Source organism: Pipistrellus hanaki (assembly GCF_964339955.1).
Source record: "Pipistrellus hanaki genome assembly, chromosome: 3".
Lineage (NCBI taxonomy): Eukaryota > Metazoa > Chordata > Mammalia > Chiroptera > Vespertilionidae > Pipistrellus > Pipistrellus hanaki.
The window spans coordinates 74,868,878-74,878,376 of NC_140505.1; positions in this window are offsets into that span (position 1 = coordinate 74,868,878).

The window sequence follows — 9,499 nt, forward strand, 5'->3', positions numbered from 1 at the left end:
TGGATAAAATAGATAAATTCATAGAAACATACAAACTTCCAAAATTGACTCAGGAAGAATTACAAAATCTGAATAAGAAAACTACAACTTTAAAAAATCAAAACAGTAATTTAAAAAAGTCTTGGACTTCACAGGTAAATTTTTCTAAACATTTAAGAACTGATACCTATTCTTCACAAACTATTCCAAAAAGTTCAAGAAGAGGGAAGACTCCCAAATTGATTCTATGGAACCAGCATTATCCTAATTCCAAAACCACATAAAGACACCACAAAGAAAAAATTATAGGCCAATATATCTCATGAAGATAGATGCTAAAATCCTTAACAAAATATTAGCAAACCAGATCCAACAATACATGAAAATGATCATATACCATGATCAAGTTGGATTTATTCCAGAGAATAAAGAACAATTGCCACAAATCAATAATGTGATTTGCCACTTGAACAAAATGAAAGATAAAAATAAATTGATCACATCAATAGATGCAGAAAAGCATTTTATAAAATCCTGTACCCATCTATGATAAAAACTCTCATCAAAGTGGGTAGAGAGGGAACATACCTCAACATAATAAAGGCCATATATGACAAACCCACAGCCAACATCATATTCAATGGGCAAAATCTAAAATTGTTTCCCTTAATATCTGGAATAGACAAGGGTATCTGCTTTCACCAATCCTATTAAACACTAGAGGCCTGGTGCACAAAATTTGTGCATGGGGCTGGGGGGGTGCTGTCCCTCAGCCCAGCCTGCACCCTCCCCAATCTGGGACCACTCAAGGGATGTCCCACTGCCCTTTAGACCCAATCCACTGGGATCGGGCCTAAACTGGCAGTTGGACATCCCTCTTTCAAACCAGGACTGCTAACTCACAACTGCTCGCCTGCCTGCCTTCCTGATTGCCCCTAACCGCTTCTGCCTGCCAGCCTGATCACCTCATAAGGTTTAAAACCATTCCCCTGCCAGCCTGATTGATGCCTAACTGCTCACTTATGATTCTGAGCTGCATCCCTGAATCCCAAATCTCAGAAGCAACTTCTTTCTGATAGAAGATTTAAAAGCTAATAGGCAGGTGAATGTCACAAGCCCTTAGAAGCACAAATAGATCTAAGTTGGCCCAGAAAGTTCCACCTGTTGACTTTCCCATCAGAAAAGATAACACCCTTCCTCTTAAGCCCCAGACCAAAGCTTATAAATAATATGAATGATTATGGTACCGAAAGAAAGATGCTCATGTGAGAGGACTCTGAGAAAGATGATCAACGGGGAACCAAAGATAGCCTATTACTTTTAGGAAAATCTACTACTTTGATCTATTGGAGACTATATAGTTTGCTTTCACAATGTCAATAGACATCATCAAAAAGTTCTTGAGATCAGTACCATTTTACTTAAAATTACTAGAACCTGGAATAGTGTCTGGTCTGTGGTACTTAATCAATAAAACTGGTTGAATAATATTGAAATGTTCAAAGACTGCAATTCAGACTGTCATCTGAGTTTGTGATATTATTCCAGGGTTCCAGGAAGTCACAGCTACTGATAAAAATTACCAGTAATTTATCAAGAACAGGTGACAGGAGTAGTCCATCTCAGTTGCAGACCATAGGGGTGCGTTGTCTGTCAAGAATTTTAAAACATTAATAAAGCTAAAATGTGGTCTTCTTTCTGTCATCTCCATAAGCCAGCAATAATTCTAAATAATATCAGTGATAAAAAACTCCTTTCTCAAAAATATTTTGTTGGTCAAAGTTCTAAATAAATGCAGAGGTTACCATTGAATTTTACTAGTCTATATGTAAACCATAAAGTAGTGAATTTTTATTGATTTCCTTTTAATAATCATTTTGTTCTTTATGGAAAATAATTCTGGGAACTCCCAACCTACACAGTATCGGCTCACAGATCTCCAATCATTGTGGTACTATATATTCTTGCATTTAAACAAAAGATCTGAAATGAATAGTGTATATCATGATTAGAAAAACAAGAAGTAGAACTTTACTGCAATTCTTTATTTTATGTGGCCACTTAGCATTTTTATTTTTCATATAATTTTATTGAGGCACAATTTATATGCAACAAATGTATTTAATTAAAGTTCAATGAGTCTTGTCAAATGTGTATAGTCACATCACCACCACCACAATCATGATATTGTTTCCATTACTCAAAAAATTTCCTTGTGTCCTTTTGTAGAAAAAATTTCTTCCCTCAGGGAAATCATTGATTTGCTTCCTATCATTATAGTTTTGCCTTTTCTAAAATTTTACGTAATTGAAATAACATTATATAGTCTTTCGTGTCTTCTCTCATAACATATTGTGGTTCATCATGTTGCATATACAGGGTGGGGCAAAAATAAATTTATAGTTGATCATGTATAAAATAATACAATAATTGACAGATATAAAAGCAAATTCTGTTTTGCATACTTATAACTGTAAGCCTACTTTTGCTCCACCCTGTATGAGTAGTTTGTTCCTTTTCATTGCCAAGTAGCATTTCATTGTTTAGATATACCATAGTTTGCTTATCCACTCACTAACTGATGAACATTTGGATTGTCTAATTTTGGACTATTACTGATAAAGCTGCTAGAAACATTTAAAAAAAATATATTTTATTAATTTTTTACAGAGAGGAAGGGAGAGGGATAGAGAGCAAGAACATCGATGAGAGAGAAACATCTACCAGCTGCCTCCTGCACGCCCCCTACTGGGGATGTGCCCACAACCAATGTACATGCTCTTGACCGGAATCGAACCTGGGACCTTCCAGTCTGCAGACCGACGCTCTATCCACTGAGCCAAATCTGTTTTGACTCTAAAAACATTTTAATGTAAGCTTTGTCTGAAGTTTTTATTTTTCTTAGATAGATACCTAGAAGTACAACTATTGACTCACATGATAGATTTAGGTTTAACTTTATAAGATAATGCTTTAGTGTTTTCCATAGTTTTCACACCATTTTTTATTCCCACTAGCAATGTATAAGAGTTCTAGTTATTTCACATCCTTGCAATATCAGATATTTCTTCTCCATCCCCGCCCCCCTTTTTTTTCCTTTGGTATTCTAGTGACTCTGGCTGTCACTATTAATTATAGTCACCTTATTTGGAAGCATGGAAAATTTCAGGGAAGGTGATCATGCTAAACATGAGGGTTGTGATGGCAATAATCTTAGAAATTTAGTAGAATTTTCAAAATTTAGTAATCAGTCTTGATAAAGGAACTGTCTAGTTTATTTTGTGGGGAGGAAGGATTTTAAAGAGGTGAGGAAGAAAAGAAACAACGTCTGCAGGAAGAACCACCCCTGGACAGAGCTGCTATGTGGGTTCAGTATGCCCTTAGTAACTTCTCACAACCAACAGGTAACCATCCCCCCAAAAATCTCTATGTATTGTATTAGTTATCTATTGTTGCATAAAAAGTTCCTCTGAAACTTAGTGACTTAAAACAATGTTGACTGTCTCACGATTTCTGTAGTCAGGAATCTGAGCATGGCTTAGCTGGGGCTTCTGACACAAGGTCTCTTATACACCACAGACAAAATATCAGCTTGATTATAGTGGTCTAATCTGTAGATTCAACTAGAAAAGAATCCATTTTCTAGCTTACTCTTGTGCTTGTTGGCAGAATTTAGTTCCTTGGGGACTATTGGACTAAGAATTCAGTGCCGTACTGGCTGTTGTCTGGTGACCATCTTCAGTTCCCTGTCACATAGGCATCTCAATAGGATGGGGATTTGCTTCAGCAAAGTTAGAAATCAAATATATATATATATATATATATATATAGAGAGAGAGAGAGAGAGAGAGAGAGAGAGAGAGAGAGAAACAGAGAGAGAGAGAGAGAGAGAGAGAGGTGAAAGTCACAGCCTTTCATAACCTAATCTTGGAAATAATATCCATCATCTTTGCTAGTTCTACTCATTAGAAACAAGTCACTAGGTCCAACTCACACACAAAAGTAGTAGTTTTCCCATGGGAATAAATAGCAGAAAGTGAGGATCATTTGGAGCCATTTAAGAAGCTATCTACCAAAGTCACAACTAAGGTAAGAAGAGTAAGGCCCCTAGGATGCAGAAGGGAAGGAAATACTCATTATTGCATGACTTTGAGAGTGAACGCAATGCAGTCCCTCCCTAGATACCTCATTCCTGCACTTTAGTCTTTGTCCTGCTGTCTGCCATAAACATCCAACCCCCTATTCTAACTTCTAATCACCTTGTCCAGGCTCCCTGCCTCGACACCCAGTCTGAGCCTGTCTTTTCAGACACCTGTCCCATGCTGAACACATTCTCTTTGCCATAACCCTCTTTTGAAACCTAATTATTTTGTGTTCCAATCCTCCAACAGATGTTGGGGGAAAATTATTTCAGATAAGCCTAAAATATTTAATAATTAATATCTAGCTCATATGTAATCTATACATATAGAGCAGTATCTATCAAAATACAATTCATATACCAGATTCACTGAAGATGCTTAAGGAAAATGCAAATTATTGGGACTCCTCCTAGGCTCAGGGCACTAGAATCTGAGAGGTAGCATCCCAGATAATACTTGCATTTTCTAAAGTGTGACAACCATTTGCATTTAAAGAATTTTTTCAGTAGTTATGATGCTTTATCACTAATAAAATGAATTTGTTTGGCAACTTTTGCAAAAATTTTGGAGCAAAGACTTCATGATGGAGAGGTTGTTGGGGTAGAAGAAGTAACTCCTTAATAATGTTCAATAACCCATATAAATATATTGTTTATTGTTCTTATTCAAAGCTAAGTCAAACCAATGATTTGTTAAAACAGTACTTGAATCTTCTAAAATGATTTATTTTTCCTATACTTGATATTACTAATTATACATTACAATTTTACCAAAATAAATCCTGGCTTGCTGTTCCCTCCCGTTTCCTAGTTTGTAATGAAAGTGATAGGAACATGTCCAAGAGTTTCTGCACCTTTTCAATTAAAATTGGTTACTAATTACATCAGTGCTTGTAGAGGAAACCATTACATTGGCCTCATTGACTCTGATTTCCCTTTAAATTTCAGTCAGTTGCCTGAAGTGTAATCAATCTCTATGTTGAAATCAATCCCTGTCTACCTCCAGATAATTTTCCCATATTTTCTCCACATTAGGGCTATCAGACTATGCCAGTTACACAGTGAATTCAGTCTGGCTAGAAGAAGAGAAAAATCTCTCTAGCTATTGGAAATTGCAGCTTAGGTGCAGGTCAGAGGCAATTAACCAACTGTAACTGAGCCAAACATTCATATGGTACATGGTGGGAGTTCCCAAGGTTCCCCCTGGCTCATGATGCGTGACAGACCTGAGAGGAAAGAGTATCTGTTTATAAAGAGAGTTCTAGAGAAAGAAATTTCCCACTTTAGAAATAATGTAATGAATCTAGAAGGATGATCAAAATGACTTAACAAGTTACCACTGAAAGTCTGTGATGTTTCAGAGGCCCACCTTGTATAAGAAAAGAAAAATCATAGCAAGCAGTGAGAGCTCAGCCCTAAGAGAGCTTCAGCCTGGTGGAGGAGCATGTGCTTTCTATTTTTATGTATTTACTAGAGGCCTGGTGCACAAAATTTGTGCACAGGGTTTGGGTATCCCTTGACCTAGCCTGTACCCTCTCCAATCTGGAACATCCCTCTCACAATCCAGAACTGCTGGCTTCCAACCACTTGTCTGCCTGCCTGCCTGATTGCCCCTATCTGCTTCTGTCAGCCTGATCACCCACTAACCACTCTGCTGCCAGCCTGTTTGATGCCTAACTGCTACCCTGCTGGCCCTATTGCTCTTAACTGCCCTCCCTTGCCAACCTGATTTCCCCTAACTGCCCTCCCCTGCAGGCCTGGTCCTCCCAACTGCCATCCCCTGCAGGCCTGGTTCCTCCCAAGTGCCCTCCCCTGCCAGCCTGATTGATGCCTAACTGCTCTCCTGCCAGCCTGTTTTCTCATAACTGCCCTCCCCTGCAGGCCTTGTCACCCCTAACTACCCTTCCCTGTAGGCTTGGTCCCCCCAACTGTCCTCCCCTGCAGGCCTGATCACCCACAACTGCCTTCCCCTGCCAGCCATCTTATGGCAGCCATCTTATGTCCACATGGGGGTGGCCATCTTTGACCACATTGGGGTGCCCTTCTTGTGTGTTGAAGAGGTAATTTGCATATTACCTTTTTATTATATAGGATTTGTCAGACTATCAGAAATGTTAATGGGAAGACTCCGACTAGAACAGGCTTAAAAGACAGAGAAGAGTCATGGTCTGTGTGGGAGTTGTCCTGTGCACTGAGGGGTTGCAGGTTTGATTCCCGGCCAGGGCACATGCTGGGTTTTGGGCTCAATCCCTAGAAGGGGTGTGCAGGAAGCAGCCAATGAATATTTTCCTCTCACATGTTTCTCTCTCTCCCTCTCCCTTCATCTCTCTCTAAAAATCAATTTAAAATCTTAAAAAACAAAAAACAAAAACAAACAAACAAAAAAACAGAGAAGAATTGGGAAGAGAAAAATGCTTCACAAGATATATGGGGAAAGTACTTGTTCCAGAGACCAGCATATCTGGGTTGGATCCAGATTTGAGGGCTATCTACATTTATTTCCTATGCCAAACAAAACTTTTATTTCCAGTGTCAAATAAAATTGAACTTTTATCTATTATGTATTTAAATATAATAAGTTGTTATACTATGTGTTGTGTTGTATGTTTATGTAAATAAGGAAAGATCAGAAGGTAAAGGCCCATAAGTTAGGGCGTCTGTTGAAGCACATCTAAACTTGGGTAGAAAGAAAGGGGTTGGGGAAGAGTGAGGAGGCTACTGGTGAGTCAGATAGTGTGTGAAAGGCAGGGAGTAAATCTGGCTCTATTTCCTATCAAAAGGGTTGGAGAAGTTAAAAAGCCGAGAGATACGCCAAATACATTGTGACCAGGATGATGAAAATGTCAGCCAAGAAATGCATGAAGCCAGATAAGGAAATAAGATAGAAAACTTAAATGACCTTTAATTTTGGGAAGAGAAAGTCAGGTGTTGAGGTTCAAACTATCAGGTTCTTTTCTACAAAAAAGCAGAGGGGTGTTCTGATTCTGCTTGCAGTTCTAATGTGTGTGGGTGTTTTCTCCTCACCACGCAATTCTTGGACACTAGAAAATTAAATGCAATTCTAACACTATCTGTTTAGAGTTAGCATCAGATCCCACAGGTTAAGGGTGTAGACCTGCAAGATTTGTCCCCACTTTAGATGCCAATTGCAAGCCTAGGTTGTTACCTGTGCTTCCGGACAACTGCCTATAAATCAGAGGTTCCCAAGACCCCCTTTCAGTGTTTGATTAATTTACTATAGCAGCTCACAGAACTCAGCAAAATTTACTAGCTTACTGGTCTATTATAAAAGAATGTAATCCAGAACAGTCATATTGAAGAGATGTGTAGAACAAGGTTTATGGGAAGGGGTTTGGAGCTTCCATGTCCTCTTCAGATGTCCCTACATCTATGTGTTCACCAACCTACCCTGGAAAGTCTCCAAACCATGTCTTTTTTGTTTTTTATGGAGACCTCATTTAGTAGGTATGACTGATTTAATCACTGGCCATTGGTGATTGGACTCAATCTTCAGCCTCTCTTCCTTCTTTCAGGAAGGAGAAGCCAAGTGGGGAGGGTGATGTGGAAACTCTCAGTTCCAGTGCTCTAAACCCTTGGCTGGCTCCACTAGCCCTGTAAGAGCTTTCCAAAAATCATGTCATTAACAATCCTTTCATGCTGATGCCTACATAATCAGTCATGAGTCTCTCAGGCAACAAAGGAAAGAATATGGAAGTATGAGTCAGTTTACTACTGCTAACATCTCAGGATAGTGTGCTGTGAATATTTTTGTGTTCTTGTTACTGCTTATTATTTTTATTTATTTTTTTACTATACATTTCATTTCTTTTGTTAAATTTTCATTTACATTTCATGTCCTTTTTGTTTTCAAAGCATTTATTTATAGATTAGGCATATACTCTGTATAAGAAAGGTTAAAACAGGGAATCATTATAAGGTCTGGAACTGATTAATTCAATTTACATTATTTCTAATAAGAAAAAAAAATGTTTTCATTTTCAAATGGCCTTCTAGAATGAATTAAGTTTGAAAACTGAGGTTCCACTTGTTGAAACAAAGAACTTTTTAAAAACCTTACATATTATTTTAAAACTAGGGCCCAGTGCACAAATTTGTGCACCTTGAAAGGAACTGTGGGCAGCAAGACTGTAGTGGGCAAGGGGCAGGTCTCAGCCCATCTTCTGTGCCTCCACCTGGCCCCTCCCACCATGGCTCTGGATCCCCTGTCTGCCACCAGCAGGGCTCCTGCCACCAATGCTCCTATGGGCTGATATGCTGGCCCTGTTTGCACCCATTGACAGTGTAGAGTGATTGGGACCAGCGCCAGTAGCGGGTGTAAGTGGGGCCATTGCTGTCAGTGGGTGTGAGTGGTGGCTGCTGCCCCAATCTCCCCTAAGGAGCATGGTAGGTGGAGAAGCCCTTAGGGGTGATTGGGACTGGCAGCCACAGCTTACACCTTCTGCCAGCACCCGGCACTGGCCCCAATTGCTCAGTGCCATCAATGGGTGCAAGTGGGACCAGCGCCCGCAGCAGGTGCAAGCATCCAGTGACACTGCAATGCATGAGAGCAAATAATTTTCAGTAATCATCAGAAGCTCGCTCCAATAATAGCGACTGGCACCCCACCTTGGTCTGGTGCCCCCATTAACCTGTTCCACCATCCTGCTGTGGCTGATGCCCGCCATATTACATGCTCTACCGACTGTTGCCAATGCCTGCCATATTCTGCGCATTTCCCCAGTGGTCAGCACATGTCATAGCAACTGATTGTTCGGTTGTTCTGCTGTTCTGTCTATTTGCATATTAGGGTTTTATATGTATAGATGGTAATTTTATAACTAAGTATCTCATGGTGAGATGGGCTATATTTAGTGGTTCTTCTCATGCTATTTAGTCATTTATATATTCACATATTTGCAGTATCTGAGGACTAGTGGGAATAATATTTATTAACTATTACTTTTACAAGCAATTATATGTATGCAGAGCACATTGGCACAAGTAATGGGAAATAAGTCTAGGGATAAATTATAGCGTGGTCATAGGAAACTTGAATGAACTTTAATTGGCAGATAATAAGGGATCACTGAAGTTTTTTTTTTTCTTTTCTTTTCTTTTTTTTTTTTTTAAATAGGAGTTTGGCCTGAGAACATGTTAGGAGGAACAATTTCCAATACTAATGTGGATGAAAATGGGACCACATACTTAACCTGGCAAGCTAGAGGAGGCCCACACGGTGGCTACTATAAATTCAGAAACAAAACAAAACAAAACAAAACAAAACAAAAAAACAAAACAAAACAAAACAAAAAAACACATAAATGGTCTAAATATAAAAAATCCTAACTAAAAAGCAAGTCATGGTGAGTAGTCACATTC